This window comes from Plecotus auritus (assembly GCF_963455305.1).
Source record: "Plecotus auritus genome assembly, chromosome: X".
NCBI classification, from domain to species: Eukaryota; Metazoa; Chordata; class Mammalia; order Chiroptera; family Vespertilionidae; genus Plecotus; species Plecotus auritus.
The window spans coordinates 114835731-114854101 of record NC_137784.1 but is presented as its reverse complement, the minus strand read 5'-3'; the positions used below and the strand labels follow the sequence as shown (position 1 = coordinate 114854101).

The 18371-nt window shown below is 41.5% G+C and overlaps 1 protein-coding gene across 32 annotated transcripts in view; it reads right to left on the bottom strand.

Annotated features, from left to right (window-relative positions):
- The window catches only part of FHL1 (four and a half LIM domains 1), a 73105-nt gene extending 56370 nt beyond the window's left edge, over window positions 1-16735 (bottom strand). For 4 of the 32 annotated variants that reach the window (XM_080653440.1, XM_080653445.1, XM_080653425.1 and 1 more), the window contains exons 1-2: window positions 15899-16033; window positions 7994-8094 (exon numbers count right to left, since the gene is read on the bottom strand). The gene's annotated coding sequence lies outside the window, so the exon portion shown is untranslated. Of the gene's footprint in view, window positions 1-7993; window positions 8095-15875; window positions 16279-16537 lie in introns of those variants that run through there. The other 28 variants (XM_080653447.1, XM_080653427.1, XM_080653442.1 and 25 more) reach the window with 22 other exon arrangements.
- Between the last annotated feature and the right edge of the window lie 1636 nt (window positions 16736-18371).

Below are 18371 nucleotides of genomic sequence, written 5' to 3'. Positions count from 1 at the left end.
CTTGACAGTGTGGCTAAGTTGGTTAGAGTGTTGTCTCTTACACCGTAAGGTGGAAGGTTCAATTCCTGGTCTGGGCACTTATCCAGGTTCCAGATTGTGGGGTTTGTTCTCTTCTCTCTCTCTCCCCCCTCTCCTCTCCTCTCTCTCTCTCTCTCTCTCTCTCTCTCTCTCTCTCTCTCTCTCTCTCTCCCTCCCCCCCCTTCCTCTCTCTATAACCAATAAAAATTATCCTCAAGTGAGGATTAAGTTTTTTTAATAAGTTAAATAGGTGAATTCTATAAACAATTCCCTGCTTTATTAGTATTTTTTCAGGTAATTGTATAAAGTTTCTCACTCCAGGTCTAATTACACACCTGATGGACACATTCCATGCACAACTGTATCCCAAAGATATCCAATCCTTGAGTGATCACTCTAATTTATGTTCTTTTTTTAATATATTTTGATTTTTTACAGAGAGGACGGGAGACGGATAGTTAGAAACATCGATGAGAGAGAAACATCGATCAGCTGCCTCCTGCATACCCCCTACTGGGGATGTGCCCGCAACCACGGTACATGCCCTTGACGGGAATCGAACCTGGGACCCTTCAGTCCGCAGGCTGACGCTCTATCCACTGAGCAAACTGGTTAGGGCTAATTTATGTTCTAATTCTCGATGCCTTGTCAGTTTTTTCTCTTCCGATGACTTTATCATCACCACATTTGCTTATCCTCTCAGTCTCAATGTCCTTCTCAGCCCCAATCTTCCACTCTCTTGCTCCCTTCCTTATTACTTACTGCATACCATAGAATGATCTGTTTCACAGCCAATTCAAGAAAGCAACACATACTTGCAGTTGCTCATAATAAGCACCCAGTTCCAATATATAGAAACCATTTACAATAAGACTTAAAAACCTCATCTTTTCACACAGGTAGAAAAGATTAGTGTAGAGCTGGCTACACTGAGTAACTGCATGGAGGTTCTGGTGTTAGAGGTCAATGCTTCTAAGAGGCCTGCAATAGCCTTTGGCCCAAAGCAATCAAACTCTAACCTGGATATTGGCTTAAAGAAGGCATGAACTCACAAACTGTCACTGCTGCTAGTGACACCACAAATGCAAGGGTAAAAAAGGGCTCATTGGGTTGTAGGGCAGGGGATTTGTCAAGTCTGGAAATCCACTACATTGCAAAGATGGCACAATATCCCAATGGTGGCAAAGTCCCAACCCAATACTCACAATGACTGGTCCAATAACTACTGTGCAACCAGATGGTACTGGGCAGCTCTTCCACAAGCTCATACTCTCACTTTTCAGGGGATCCATGATACAAAGTTATGTCACTCAAGAAGCACTTCTCTTATTTTAATAGTACTTAAAAATAAACACTGCACATTCAATTACAAGTTAATAATAAAAATTGCCTGATATATTCTTTGTATTTCTGAGTCCAAAATGTACAAAGGTTTTTTAAAATTAATATATATATTTTTGGCAGTTTTAGGATTACAGAAAAATTGAGTGAAAAATAGTTTCCATACACTCAACATCCTCTCTTAGTTTCCTCTATTATTAACATCTTGCATTACTGGAGTATATTTGTCACAACTGATAAGTCAATATTGATATATTGTTATTAATTAAAGTCCATAGTTTACATTAGGGTTCACTCTTTATGTTGTACATTCCACAAATTTTTACAAATGTTGAAGGTTTTTTTTTAATCCTTCACAATACATTGAGGAATAATAAATCACTTTACCTAAAGACAATTTTAATTGCTTTAGTTTTGTAAAAGGAAGTTTCATAGGGATATTATAATATTCATGGTTTCAAAGACTGTATATAACATAACCCTGCAAACATATTTGACTTTAATTATCTGAAAATCAACCATTCACAACTCTCAAACCTCCAGCTTGGCTCTAAACATGAAAGGAGTTTGAAGAAATTATTGGACCACAAAAGAAAAAATGATAAAACAGCCTCCAAGACGGTATCTGGCAAGGGGCATTAGTCTGTTGATGACTTGGTCTGGATATGTTTATAAAAATAGCTGTGTCATTAAATTTTTTAAAAATTTACATGAAATTGGGTTGAAGTGAACATGATTTTGTTGACCACATTCATGAATTATATAGATGCAACATACATTGGTAGACTTGTATGATGTACCTGCATAGACAAAGAAAAACCAAACTCCAGCTTTTTTATTGAAGGGTTTCTAGGGCTGTGTGTCTGCTCCTGAGCTTTTTTTTTTTTTAAGTATGTGTATCCTTTGCTTGTATTTTATATTAAAAATAAGAAAAGCAACCCTTTATTGTTGAACATGTGGCATTGTCCCCTTTATTCCCCTCCCCTCTTTGGGACATTTGAAGCAAGTTATTTTTTTTCTGTATATTTACTGCTTTTGTAAGATTTTGTTTTGTTTCAAAATAGCGTTATAAAAGGGCTTGCACACACACACCCTCAAAACCAGCTGTATCATAAGAATGCGGAGCAGTGTAAGAAGTGGCATTAGGACAAAAAGATGAGGAAGAAAATTGGGGAAGGAAGACAGAAGTCAGGAGTAGCAGATGGAGGCTAGATGCAGGACAGAGTGATAGCAACAGAACAGAGAGCCAGCTAGACATGAAAGCACAATGACATGAAATTTTTGAGAGGGTAAATAAGGAAGGACAATAGTATGGCCTTTAAATTGCCTAATAATTGTTTGTTCAATTGACTATATCAGTGAGAAAGTAATATTGAGCATATTAAAAGTTTGTGTAAGTACATAAAGATGATACACCAATGCACAGAAAATTCACTCTGAATCTAGTTTAAATCTTTTGGAAAGCTCAAGGGATAGGATATTCCTGAGTAATAATAAAGATACGTTAGCTGGAGGTACTGATATATACATATATAAACACACACTAGTATATATGCATACCGATGTAAAATATTTACCCTCATTTTTCATTTTTACTTTACAAATAAACATGAAATACATTTCAAATTATTTTATTTGTCCTGTTCTTGAGGAATTTGACATTTCACTACAACTACTTCAGAAGAACATACACCACTTTTCCATTTCATCAGAGTTATTTTTCTCTTGGCTATAATTTCCCTTCGATCCAAGTATGTAATGAAGCTATTTAATAAGGATGCTGTAGTTTACTTGCAGGCAAATTTGTTAAGAACTAATATTTAGAAAATTGGGATAGTATTATTTTCTTAAACATAGAAAAGAAATTGCATTTTGGATATAAATATAGTCTTTGGATAGAGAAGGCTCCAAAAATTTTCAAGTCTAAGTTTAGAAAGTGGCTCTCACACAAAAGCAGCTCAGTGGTTCGGCTTGGGGACATGGGCAGAGGGAAGAATGTACTGCAAAAGGGGCCTGAGGAAACTTTTGTGAGTGATAAAAATATTCTACATCCCGATTGTGGCAGTGGTTTCATGGGTATATACATTTGCCAAAACAGCAAATTATATGCTTCAAGTAGTAAATGCAGTTTATTTTATGTAAATGATACTCAATAAACTTGATAGTAACATTCCACAATGTGTATGTATATCAAATCCTCACATTGTACCCTTTAAATATATCCAATTATATTTGTTAATTATTCCTTAATAAAGTGGGGAGGAGTGGATATTTTTAAAGTAACTCTAAGAAAGGCTGACTGCTTATTTATAGATCATTGATTTTCAACCAGTGTGCTGCAAAAATTTTTAAAACACACAATACCTGACTATTTAGTCAGGGGCACTGACTTCCTTTCCCTTAGACTATCAAATGAAAAAAAAAAAATGACAACAGCCAACACAAAAAATAGCCATCCGGGGTGCATGAATTAAAATTAAACTTTTTTTTCAGATCAGCAAAAATATATTTTTTGATGTGCCGCAGAATTTTAGTGATTATGTGTGCCATGAGATGAAAAGATTTGAAAATTGCTGCTATATATGCAAGTATAAACTTTCACCACCTATTGGCTTATTAGCTGCTTGGTTTCTTTCCTAGGTACGCTTACTACACTGGAAATTCCTTCCGAGTTCCTTCCTTAAAAAGAGGCAGAGCTTAGGGGGAAAAGGTTACTGAAGCTCTGCCTCTTTTAAAGCACATTGTTGGACCATTTCACTTACATGTTTATTTCTCGATCTGGTTAAGTACAGTATTTCTAAATATTAACCTTCTGTTTTTAGAGTACCCTTTAGTGAAGCAGGTGAAAAGCAAGGTTGTATGAAAATCCTAAGCCATGATGCAGTTGGATGTGCTTAGCACAGTCCCAAGGGACCACACATAAAATGAAGAATTGCTGTTTACCTGTAGCCAAAATTTGAAAGAATACTAAATGCATGACCATCATTACTTTTGTTTTTGGCTTTGAAGCTCAAGAGACTTTGAATAACAATACAAGTTATCTAACAACCAAATTCAATTTCAGCTCATAAAAATTTTGAGCCCAGCCAGCTGGCTCAGTGGTTGAGCGTCAACCTATGAACCAGGAGGCCCCGGTTCGATTCCAGGTCAGGACAAATGCCAGGGTTGTGGGCTCAATGATCTCCAGTATGGGGCGTGCCAGGGCTGGGGGGGGGGGGGGTGGCAGCCTATCAATGATCCTCTCTCATCATTGATGTTTCTGTCTCTCCTTCTCCCTTCTCTGAAATCAATAAAAAAATATTTTAAAAAAAAAATTTTTAAACAAACACACAAAAAATAGAGCCACAACTTATTGTGGCCTAGAGGAAAATGGTCCTAGGATCTTAAAACTTGAATTAACCCTGGCATCTGGAGATGTGGAATCTTTGACAAAGAACTTACAGTGTCTCCTTAGTTTCCAGAAGCTATCTGGCTAGGAACTTTATCATTTCAAGTATTTAAAGCTATAATTTTTTATAGGACATTTCTTAGAATATGTTGAAAAATAAAATTTTGTTAATTTATATGTCTAAATCCACTACTATGGCTTAGGGATATAACATTTTTGAGACTTTATAATCCATGTGTATGTATCTTTGTGTCTGTGTGTACTCTTTAGTCTCTTAGAAACCTGAGTGGGCAGGGGACACCTGTTACTTCAGCTCACCTGGACACATGAGAAGCCATATGATTGATCATGTCTATAGGCAGATGCTAACAGTTTCACAAGCAAGAATGATATGTAAAACTAGACCCCACAATCACTGACAAACCAATGCTTAATTTCTTCCTAATAAAAGCACACATTTAAAAAATGTTTTTATTGATTTTAGAGAGAGAGAAAGGAAGAGGGAGAGGGAGAGGAAGAGGTAGGGAGGAAGAGAGGGAGAGAGAGAGAGAGAAAAACACCAATTGGTTTCTGACCACAACAACCCTGACACACCCCAACTGAGGACTGAACCTGAAACCTAGGCATGTGCCCTGGCTAGGAATCAAACTGGTGACCCTTCAGTGTACAGGATGATGCTCAACCAACTGACCCACACCGGCCAGGGCATAAAGCACACATTTTTTTAAAAAAATATATTTTATTGATATTCTACAGAGAGGAGGGGAGAGGGATAGAGAGCTAGAAACATCGATGAGAGAGAAACATCGATCAGCTGCCTCCTGCACACCTCCTACTGGGGATGTGCCCGCAACCAAGGTACATGCCCTTGACCAGAATCGAACCCGGGACCCTTCAGTCCGCAGGCCGACACTCTATCCACTGAGCCAAACCGGCCTCGGCAAAGCACACATTTTTAAACTTGACAGGAGTCAAGCAGCCTTATCCACACTCTAAAACTGAAAGTGAATGACAAAACGTATAGATACTTAGTTTTGTATCATCCTTGTCAAAACAACCTTGATAAGGCCTGGTCAGTGTGGCTCAGTTGGCTGGGCATCAAGTTTCTGGTTGATTCCTGGTCAGGACACATACCTGGGTTGCAGGCTCAATTCCCAATAGGGAATTGTGTAGGAGGCAGCCAATCTATGTTCCACTCTTACATTGATGTCTCTCTCTCTCTCTTTCTCTCTCTCTCTCATCTCTCTCTCATTTTCTCTGTCTCCCTTCCTCTCTCTAAAAATCAATTTAAAAAACGTTGATGATAAAATCTAAGTATCCTTAGCTATCACTACCTTAGTATTGAAAAGTATATGTAAAACCTTGCGGATACTATAAATTCTTGTGATTAGACTATGAATGGATCATTTTGTGTCTTGGAATATATATAAAATCCAGAGTTTTATGTGGATAATTAAAATATAAATTCTACAAGAAGTAATGTGCTGACCACAAAGACTTATTTTGATCTTTTCTTCTTAAGAAAATGTTTTTAAAAATATATTTTTATTGATTTCAGAGAGGAGGGAGGGAGGGAGGGAGGGAGGGAGAGAGAGAGAGAGAGAGAGTGAGAGAGAGAGAAACATCAATGATGAGAGATAATCATCAATGGAAAACATCCTGCACACCCCCTAACAAGGGACTGAACCTGCAACCTGGGCATGTGGCCTGACCAGGAATCAAACTGTGATCTCCTGGTTCATGGGTTGATGTTCAACCACTGAGCCACACGGGCCAGGCAATTGTTCTTTTCTTTTTGTAGGTTTCACTGCATTAAAAAAAAAAAAGTACACACAGATCTTCTATCTATCTGTGCATTCCCACCTACAGAAGTTCAAAAATAAAGTACAATAAATATCATTGTTTAAATATAGAAGAAAACCCATTTTCTACTAGGCATACAGTGTGCTACAGGAAGCTTGGAAGAGCTGACAATGCACACATTCATTAACAGGCATGAATGAGAAACAGGAGCAAAAACTCTTTAAGAACACACCCCTAGGCAAGGGTAAAATTTCCTCATTTGTTCAAATAGTAAGCCCTTAGCACTGAGTATTCATATGCATTATCTCACACAGGGTTAGCATTTGCTGGGGTCCTGGCTATAGAGAAGGGATAATTTTGTGTTCACAGGTTTACAAGTATAGGGGTAAAAGAAAGTTTAGTTGTTCATATGAAAAATAATACACCACCAAACTGTTTCTTGTACTCACAACTGTAAACCTACTTTTGTCCCACTCTGTATATGCAGCCTATGTTATTTCTGATCATATTTTTGTTTAGTTCTATTCTATCAGTGACTTTCTGCATTGAATGACACCAGCTCTTCTTAGCCCAGATTTGCTCCCAACAGCAGCTTCCCTGCCCATCTTAGGCTGAAAAAAAGGACCTGGCCCAGTCCAGGTTGGTAACTATAATACTGGTGAATGGGATAAGGGGTACACAGTAGAACGTGAAAATGATGATGTGGATACACTGAGAACCAGAAAAAGAAAAAAGAAAGTGGGTAGAGTCAACTGTACTAAAAAGTCACCCTAAGAGTGAAAAGGACACACAGGCAAAGGAGACACAAAGAGAGAGCGAGCCACACAGCTACAAAGAGAGACAAAGAGAGCAGGCAACAGAGAGGGAGGAAAGCTGAAAAACTTTTTTAATAGTGCCAAATTCAAACAACAATTATGTTTGTTAATGATGCCACATTGTCAGCATTTGCTATAATTTCTTAACTTCTTACCTAAATTTGGAAGCAGATGCAATCTTTAAAATTTCTTTCCCACAATTTTAACAGATATCTCATTCTATAAAGGAAACAAATAATTTTGTACAGCAACAGCTTTAATTGTGTTCTTCTGGCTCCCATGTGTAAAGACTCATAAAAGTTGTTTTCCGTTCCTCTTGTTTGGCCTGTTTGATATGCCTTGGTACTTGCCCCATAGGCCAGGGAAAATTAAACCGAGGAGGGCCAGATGCACAAAAGAGGTTCCTGATCACTGATACTCAATTTCAACAGAGTAAATTATATGAAAAATTCTTGTATTGATCACAACTGTTTTGATCATTTTCTGAAATTAGGAAATACTTGGGTCTTTTTTGGTATCCTTTAGTATAGTTAATTTACTTCCACCATAAAAGCCTGTTCTTTTGAGGGACAGGCTAACAAAAAGTTCTTGGCTATGAGAAGTTTGTAATTAGAAAATAAAAACTTACCTAATATGGAGGAACTATAACTTCAAACTGGAACTCCAACATTAACACATTATATGATATTGGAACAGGTGCTTGACCTCTTTGAGCCTCCTTTTCCTCACCTGAAAAATGAAGGGGGTGGGTATTGATAGTCCCTTCTAGCACTGAAATTCTATCACTCAAGTTTGAGGAGGAGAAATTTTAAGGGGATTGCATGAACATGACACAGGACAGTCCTCCAACTCCCTGGCAGCTTTCTCATTTCACTCCTTATGCCCATGAGTTCTATCTAGAGCTGCAACAATAATTCAGAAATTTTGTTAAAATTAAAAAAATTTAATTTAGACTACACTTATAGGTTGGAGATTTTTACAAAGAACTTGAGTTCACAATTTAAAAAAACAACAACACTGCATTTTAAAAAGAAATACAGCCTGGCCAGCGTGCTCAGTGGTTGAGCGGCAACCCATGAACCAGGAGGTCATGGTTCAATTCCAGTCAGGGCACACACTCGGGTTGTCAGCTCAATCCCCAATAGAGGGCATGCAGGAGGCAGCCAATCAATGATTCTCTCTCATCATTGATGTTTCTATCTCTCCCTCTCTCTCCCTTCCTCTCTCTAAAATCAATAAAAACGTATCTTATATAATAAAGAGGTAATATGCAAATTAACCCTCACCCTCACAAGATGGCTGCCTACAACCAGGCCAGCAGGGCGGTTAGTGAGGGACGACCAAAGGACTGAACAGCAAGCTGCATGGGGTGACCAGGCTGACAGGGGGGGGGGGCAGGAGGGGCAACCAGGCTGGCGGGGGGGGGCAGTTGGGGGTGATTAGGCTGGCAGGGGGGGCAGTGAGGGGTGACTAAGCCAGCAGGGGGGGGCAGTTAAGGGCCACCAGGCTGGCGGGGGTGGTGCAGTTGGGTGTGACCAGGCCGGTAGGGGGAGGCAGTAAGGGGTGACCAGGCTGGCAGGAGGGGCAGTTAGGAGCGACCAGGCCGGCAGGGAGGGGGAGAGAGGGAGAGATAGAAACATCAATGATGAGAGAGAATCATTGATTGGCTGCCTCCTGCATGCCCTCTATTGGGGATTGAGCTGACAACCCGAGTGTGTGCCCTGACTGGAATTGAACCATGACCTCCTGGTTCATGGGTTGCCGCTCAACCACTGAGCACACTGGCCAGGCTGTATTTCTTTTTAAAATGCAGTGTTGTTGTTTTTTTAAATTGTGAACTCAAGTTCTTTGTAAAAATCTCTAACCTATAAGTGTAGTCTAAATTAAATTTTTTTAATTTTAACAAAATTTCTGAATTATTGTTGCAGCTCTAGATAGAACTCATGGGCATAAGGAGTGAAATGAGAAAGCTGCCAGGGAGTTGGGGGCAACCTGGCCAGCAGCGGAGGCAGTTAGGGGTGATCAGGCAAGCAGTCAGGTGAGTGATTAAGAGCCAGCGGTCTAGGACTGTGAGAGGGATGTCTGACTGCCGGTATCAGGCCTAAACCGGCAGTCAGATATCCCCCAAAGGGTCCCGGATTGGAAAGGGTGCAGGCTGGGCTGAGGGAACCCCCCACCCATGCATGAATTTCCTGCACTGGGCCTCTAGTTAAAATAATATAAAGAAATACAAAACATTGTCACTAACTTCTGGGTGGTGGATTGTAACTCGTTTTTATTTTCTTCTTTAGACTTTTCTGTATTTTCTGAATTTCCCTACAATGAAAAAGTACTACTCATAATTAAAAAATTAGATTTTCAAAAGGACTAGTGTGTTCTTACAAGTTTGATCTGATCTCTCAAGTCTATTCTAAAATCAATGGGAGGGGGTCACAAAATCAGACAGTATCACAATGAGTATCCATACATAGTGGTTGATTACCCAAGTGGCTGATTGCTGTAGTCAGAATCAGGACATTATTATTACAATCAAAATCTCCAGTTCACAGTCCCAAGTGGAAATCAAAACGTGCATTTTATCTAAATAATATTTCTTTTCTCCCCCAGCATACTGGCTCTTGAGAATCATGGTTAAAATTCCTTTCCAATTTAAAGTAAAGGAAATGAAACACGAGGTTCTTCTTCTACCCACAAAAAAGCTTGCCAGACAAAATATGATTGCTAATGGCTGTTTCTTATTTTTCCTCTTTTTATGCTCTAAAACACAACATATCAAAAGTGAAATATTTAGCTGTCAAAACAAAACACACCCCCATATGAAAAACGCAAGTATGAATTTGATGAATTTTTTTTATAAAAACAACTTCCAATAACTTTCATAGAAAAAAATGCTTAAATTGTGTAAAAAGATGACAAACCAAATATTGCATTACTACGTTTTATATGGCAGTCCTGGAGAAGGTAGAAGGTAAGCTGCAGAAAGGATCTAAACACAATTTAGTACCTTCCAGTTGTACAATTATCAAAAGTTTTCCAAAAATTCAAGATAGAAAATGAAGTTTCTAAAATGATGACAGGCTTAGTTTGGGTAGATCTCCAGAACAAATACCACGTTGCACTCAGTTCTTATCTGTTGAGGAAGGTACAGCAATTCACCTCTCCATTCTCTACCTGAATATAATCCAGCAACTACAACACATTACCGCTGAAATTACTTTTTATAGGACTGGTTACTCACCTCTCTGCAGCTTGCTCCTCAACTCACTCCTTTCATCAACCCCATACTTTTAGATCAAGCAGCAGGGGAAGTGGCTTAGTCGTGGGACTTAAGTTCTAATCCCAACTCTGCTGATTATTAGTTGTGCAATCTTAGACAAGTTACTTCACTAATTTTACCTGTGAAATGTGCATAACTACTTTGCAGAGTTGCTGGAAGATAAAATTACATAATGGGTGTAAATTCAACTCATGGATTTTCTAGAATTGTAATAGGCCTCCATGTAATATTGGTTCCCTTTTCCCCCCTACTCCTGGCTACTTATACCAAGTATGATCAAATTTAGGGTTCATGGTTTTAATTACTCTCAAGCAAGTTCAATGATATATAGAACATGTAATAATTTTAATTTTGTTAAGCAAGATTTTGAATAGAGCACATGCCCCAAGGGAGACAGTATGATATTGTGCTTAAAACCATGAACTTCTGAGGAGTAAACAATATTTTGATGTCTACTTCCAACCTCGATCAGCTGTGAGACCTAAGGCAAGTTACTTTACCACTCTGAGCCTGATTCCTCATTTATAAAATGAAGAGGATATACCATGCATACAAGTGCCTGGCACAGAGTAATTACCATCAATGGTAGCTGTTATTGGTCTTTTAATTATTTAGGTCCATGCATGGGAATCAGTCACTTTTAAGACTAGTAAAGTGAGCTCAACAAACTACTCAAGTCACATCAAGAAACTGTCATTGTTCTCTACTCTCCTGAAGTTACATTTTATAGCATTTTGTAGAGGAAATTACATCAACCTCAGCACTATTGACTTTTTGGTTTAGATCACTTTGTTGGTGGGGGATGTGAGAGCCAGCTCTGTGTGCTATAGAATGTTAAAGCAGCATTCCTGGCCTCTCAGAGGCATGCCAAGCCCCAAGCTGTAATAGCTAAAAATGTCTCTGGACAATGTTCAATGTTTCCTGGGGGCAAAACTGCCCTTGATAGAAATCACTGGTCTTGCATTCTTCACAAAAAGGGGAATTCTCAAAGATCTCAGGAGGTAGCCCTTCAGGAGGGCAAGGGTTTACTGGAGCTACTATTTAGTATTAACCATTCTTCTGGGCTCCATAATCTATTATTATCCACTAGAGGCCCAGTGCACGAAATTCATGCACTCAGTGGGGTGGGGGGTTCCCTCAGCCCGGCCTGCACCCTCTCGCAGTCTGGAAGCCATCCTGGGAGCCCTCGGGGTATGTGGGACATCCTTAGCACTGCCACAGAGGCAGAAGCCCGGCTTCTGGCTGAGTGGCGCTCCTCCTATGGGAGCGCACTGACCACCAGGGGGCAGCTTCTGCGTTCAGCATCTGCCCCCTGGTGGTCAGTGCACATCATAGTGACCTGTTGTTTCGCCGTTCGGTCTATTTGCATATTAGCCTTTTATTATATAGGATAGGATAATTCTAAGTTGATCACAGAAAAATAAATTTTTTGGCCCAATATGCTGTCAGAAGATGCTTTAAGTCACAGAAAGGAATGCTGGTCTGGCCATCTTCTCACTACTCTATTAAGGGATACAAAATGCTGAACCGAAATATCAAGAATTTTACTATATCCTATTTATTTTACATAAAACTTATCTTTTAAAAAAGACCATAACGCTTAAGACTTAAAAATTATATTATTACTCAAAATGAAAAGTATGTCTTAGCTGGGGAGGTGAGATAAAATTTATGCAGGGAACAATTCTCTGGAAAGAAATGACTCCACTGTTTGCATGGCTAAAGCATATTTAATATATCTAATAAAGTGCTATGCTAATGTCCAAAAGACTGGACAACTCTCAATTATTCACAACAAATTTATTGTCTATCTTTCATTTAGTAACCGCACCAGAAGGCAGAAGTCATTTCTTATCCACTGTGCATTGCTGCACCTAGCACAGAGGCCCCAACAGAGGAGGTAACTCAGTAATGTTTGTTGAATAAATGAATGGTCAGATATTCTGCTTAATTAAGTATTCTATTGACTAAAAAAAACAACCCAACCCTTTCTTTGCTCTTATCCAACAGGAGCTGAAAGAAAAGCTCTTTTAAGAGAAAATAATTACGGTTGACTCCCTTTTACCCCAAATCCCAACAACTGGAAAGTTCAATTAACCAAAAAAATTTTGTAGGCAAAAGTTGGGGAAAGCAGCCAAAGAGTTAAGTGCCAGCAAGTGCCAACATTTGTTCAACTCCCACAAGGTTATAAAAGCCAATGTTACTGACACAGGAGGGGAGAAAGGGAAGGGTGTGGAGAAGAAGGGAACCAGGAAGTGGAGGGCAGGAAAACAGGGATCAGTCTCTCCGGATGTTAGCTTCCATTCCTTCAACAAAATGTCATTTTTTTAAATGGTGTGGGGCAATTTCTTACACAAAGTCTTGATTCACAAATTACTTTTCAAATGGATGTTAACAAAATCTTTAAGGCTATTTAGAAAGATATTTGATCATATATTTGTTAATTTCTGAAATGTCATCTTTTTTTCCCCTTCCAGTCCCACAGGGCAAACAACAGGTTCTCAAAAAGCTGGGTAAAAGACACTCAATTTACACTTTTTTAAATACAAAAACTTGAGGCCCACCACCCATCAACATTCTCCTCTCTTTAAAAGATTTTACCTCTCAGGATTCTATTCCTAAGAGAAAAAACAACCAGAGTTAAATCCCCAAGGCAAAAAAAAAAGTTTAACTTTTCACTCCCTAAGGGCTATTCCTGGTTATTCTCAAGGGATTGGTTCCAGGACCCCCACAGATACTCGAAATCTGTGCATGTTCAAGTTGTCTGTATAAAACTGTGTAGATCAATGCAGAAGGTCGGCCCTACATATCTGTGGACTCTCGAGGCAGATGGAAAACAGTACGGGTATTTACTGAAAAAAAAATCACCTTATAAGTGTACCCTTGAAGTTCAAACCTGTGTTGTTTTAGTGTCAACTGTACTATTTTTAGACTGCTGCTTATGCATAGAATTCGTATCACATTAACATTAGAAATGGTGCATATAATAATGTTTATTTAAATGTAGTTGCATTAATCTTTGAGATGCAAATCTCTACTTAAACATTTTCAAGTTAGCATTTCCAGTAAACAAATAATTATCTTATTTCAGTGGTTCACTAATTTGATCCTTATTAAATTAGCTCCAATACACTGGTATCATAAAAGAGAAAAATTTAACAATTGAAATCTTACACATTTTTTTTAATGTTTCACACAAAATCTAGACTTGGTTAATAAAAAAACACACAACTCCTTCCTTCTCCAAAAACTCAATAGGGGAATGGTAGCTTAGAATTTAAAAAACAAGATATGGCTACAAAACCTATATGGTAGTATTAAACTGTAATTGTTGGGAGGTGGTTTGTACAAATCATGGCCTATCTGACCAATTTCCTGTTGCATAAAGATTGTACTTGCTCTTCAAAATGTTAAATAAGCATTTTAAAGACTGAAGGTAAAGACTAGATTGGAACCTTATGTAACCAAAATGGGAAAGCAGTATATAGCATCACCACATTAAAGGCCTTAGCCTCTTTAATATGTATTCTTCTTAAGCAAATAAGAGCATGAGTTTCCAAGGCAAAGCTACCATCCCAGAAGCCCTTGCTTCTTCAGTGTAAAGAATGGGGTGTGTAGGGGGATTCTGTTTCCTGAGAAGAGCTGGGGATGGAAAGGCTTTGCAAAATTCCAAGAGGCCCATAATTTAAATTTATGCTATTCTGCAAATGTTCACATTTCCAAGTAACAACATAAAACTTACATTAAAACTGTCTTAATCAAGATAACAGAAAAAAATTATTCCTGCTGCTCTATAAGCTTGCCATAGATTTGATAACCCAGGGAAGAATTACAGGCAATTGCAAAATGATGACTCCAATTAGGAAAACAGGATCTATTCCAAATTCAAATCAAAGGGGGCTTGGACAATCCCGATGGAATAATTTAAATGAATATAGGGGACTCCCAGCAAAGACATTCGATATTTATTCTATTTCTACCTCTTCTGAAAGCCAAGCAAAAATGCTACGACAGATCTCTTGCCCTTCAGGATATTCAAAATCCAAACCTGGAGTCCCTTTAATAAACTGTATTCTCTTCTTTTCCCAAGGGGTTTCCCTGGTACAGGGTTTTTATTGTAAAGGGCAAAATCAAAACAAACCCGAGAGACTCGCACAGTCCCAAAATGCAGAAAATAATGTAGCACTGAACCCGAACCACACACAGACTTCCTTTGCAGATTTCCACAAGTCCACCTCGTCCTGGAGGATAAGAGGCCTTGAGGAATGGAAAGAGAAACTTCGAAAGCAAAAAGCGCTCCCCCAGAGCCTAGAACAGAAGGCACCTTGTAGGGATTTCAAGCATTTTGAGGCGGAAAGGTTACACCCTGCAGTTTTGAAAATCCACCTTCTAAGGCTCAACCCACGTGATAGAACCTTCCTCTAGCTTCTCTGGGTTCCACGCTGGAGCTGAAATCCACCACTCTCCTCACCTCCATTCGCCAATCCCCCGCCCTTCCCTTATAGTGAAGCGCAGCGGGCTCTCCCCTCCCTCCCCATTCTCCCTGCACCCTCCCCCACTCTTCCAACCCCTCTGCATCTCCATGGAGAAAACCCAGGCAAGCCCTTTACCTCCACTCCCTCGAATCCCCACCCCCACCACCCTTATTGAGGCAGGTCCCCCTTCATTGCTTCCCCAATCCCCACCATCCTTGATTAGAAAACCAAGGGGAGCCCCCCACTTCACCCGCTCCCCACAAACCCTGCTAACTCTCCTTGTTGAGAAAACAAGATGTGCCCCCAACTTGCCCCACACCCACTGCCCGACATCCTGGGGAGAAAACCTAGAGCCCTGTTCTCTCCCTCCTTCCTCCCCATCATTCCGCATAGGAGAGCGCGGAGAGCCCCCCTTTCGCTCCTGCCCCTCCCCCCATCTCCACCTTCTCCCTCCCCAGTCGTTCCCCATCCCCACCGCCCACCATCTCCCACCACCTTAGCGAAAGCCCCCGGGAGGCCGAAGCCTACACCAGAGGGGAACCCCGTATGGGGGTCCTGCAGCGTGCAGCCCGTTGCACGCTGATATCATACAAGATACCAGCCCCCTCCCCCGGCCTAGCGGCTGGGGCCAGAGGCCGCAGGTAGCCGGCCCCTGAAGGCCGGGCAGACCAGAGCGACAGCAGCGGAGGCGGCGGGGCAATAGGGCAGTGGCTCCCGGGGGACCCGAGCCGGTGGGCGGGAGGCGCACATGCACGCACTCGCGGTGAGAAAACGGGCTTACTGCCTGGGGATGCTTGGCAGCGTAGATGTCCTGGCGGCAGCCGCTACCTGCACCGAGACCGAAGCTCGGTGGCGGCGGCAGCGGTGGTGGCGGCGGCGGATTGAGCCCCCTCAGCCGGGCGCGAGATGTAGGGCGCGGGAGGGACGCGAGGGGAGGGGCGCGGGAGGGGGCGGGGAGGGGAGGGAGCGCGCGCAGGGGCGGACGCCGCTGGCCCGGGGCGGGGCGCACGCCAGCCTAGGGGGGCTGTTGTGCGGAGCGAGCGCCTGGGGGCTGGTCTGGCAGGGGGCTGGGGGCGGGAGCACCGCGCACTCCGCGCGTCCACGTGCCCTGCTCTCAGTAGCCGCGGTGCTGCCTAAAAGGCGTGGGCGCGCGGAGAAGGCGGCTGCGGGGTGGTGTTGGTGAGCGCTTCTCCGTAGGGCCGACCCTGGCCTGGAGAGGAGGGCGGGCTAGGGGCTCCCGGGGCCCTCCTCCCTCGCGCTGCAGCCTTCGAACAGGGTGGGGAGTCACGAGTCACTGCAGGCAGCCTCGCCCAGTGCTGGGGAGGTGGGAGTAACAAAGAGAGTAGAGAGAAGGTGGCCTGGCCAGGGGCCTCCGCTAACCTGCGTACTCCCTGCAAAGCGACCGGGGCCCGGAACGTACCTCGTTTCGCCCCCGACTGCGTAACTCCGTGGTTCAGAGTGGCGCCTAGGGACCCACCAGCGACCCTTCCCCTTAGTAACAAGCAGGAAAGGGGCGAAAGGAGCCTCATCCATAAGTCCAAAGCCACCATCCAGAGGGCTTTACATCACTCAGAAAAACACTGATGGCAGCCGCACGTGGTCACTCATTCATTCACTTAATATTCAGTTTACTGAGCCCTCACTTATGTGCCAAGAACTATGCCAGGCGCTGGAGAGACAGCGCAGAGTCCTAGAACACTCTCCACCCTGCCCTGGGTGCTTGCAATCTGGTCGGGGAGACAGATGATAAAGAAGTGATAAAATAATCAAATCTGGGATAAGACCCATGCAGGAAAAGAACAGGGTGCAAATTGTGTGGTTAGGAAGGAGTAGGTGGCATTTAAGCTGAGCCCTGAAAGTTATGAAAGGAGCAACCATAAAAACAGCCAGGGAAAAACCTTCCAGAAATAAGGAGCAGATGTACAAAAGCCAGAAACAGAGGACAAACCTCGATGCCTTGGAACTAAGGTGGTGATTATGATGGACACCAAAAGAGCTGGGGAGAGTAGCATAACAAAATGTTGGACAAGTTGCATCTAGTCAATGGGCAGACCGTTTTATTCCAAAATAAATGGGAGGCCATTGAATGAATGGTTTTACCTTGTGGTATGACATGATCTGATTTATAATTCTTTTTTTCTTTTGGAGTAATTGTAGGTTCACATTCATTTTTAAGAAATAAAACAGAGATCCTATGTACCCTTTACCCATTCCTGCTCCCATGCAAAACTAAAATACATGATCACAACCAGAATATTGACATTAGTACAATCTACCAATCTTACTCAGATTTACCTGGATTTACTTGTGTGTGTTTAATTCTATACAATTTTATCACGTGTAGGCTCATGTATCCACCACCACAATCAAGATATAAAATGGTTCCATCATTACAAGGATCCATCCTGTTACTTTTATAGCCACAGCCTCCTACCCAGTTCTCCCAGTCCCTCGCCATTGGTGACCATTAATCTGTCCTCTGTTTCTACAGTTTTGTCATTTCAAGACTGTTATGTAAATGAATCATATAGTATGTAACCTTTGGGGATTATTTTTTTCACTCAGCTTCATTATTTTTTATTGCTGAGTAGTATTACAGGTCTGACTTATATTTTTCAAAGACCACCTGGATATCAGAAAGGTTTAGAGGAGATTGAGAATCAAAGGACTAGTTAGAAGGCTTTCCCAATAGTCTTTGTCAAAACTGATGGTGGTTCAGTTGAAGATGGTGCCTGTGGAGGGAAGTTTAAGGGTTTGATGGAACAGGTCTGAAGAGGGAATTGGAGTTGAAGTCGACACAACATAGTGTAGACATTTCACTGTAAAGGGAAACCGAAGTAGAGTAGAACAGAGGGACAAGTAGGGACAAAAGAAGGTTAAGTTCTTTCTTTTTAATTTGAAAGATGAGAGTGTGTTTAGGAATAAATCAGTAGGGAGGGATTGCTGATGAGAAGGAAGGGCTTACTAAAGTAGTCCCTGCCATGTGAGAGCTGGATTGCACTGGGAGGATGGGCCCTCCACCTGCTAAAGGGCATTCTCCTTTGTAAAGACCAGGAAGGTATATGCTGATCAGGGGATGGAGTGTAGGAAGTGTGCTGTGTACTTCCAATCTGATGACTTCTGTTCCCCCCAACCCACTGGGTTCACAAACTGGGCACTGGCCTCCTTTAGGAGAAAGCATAAGCCCTTGTAAAGTTCCCTTCTATCTCCCAGGCACCAGGGATCTGGGCCTTCCCCTTTTCCCATTTTAAGCC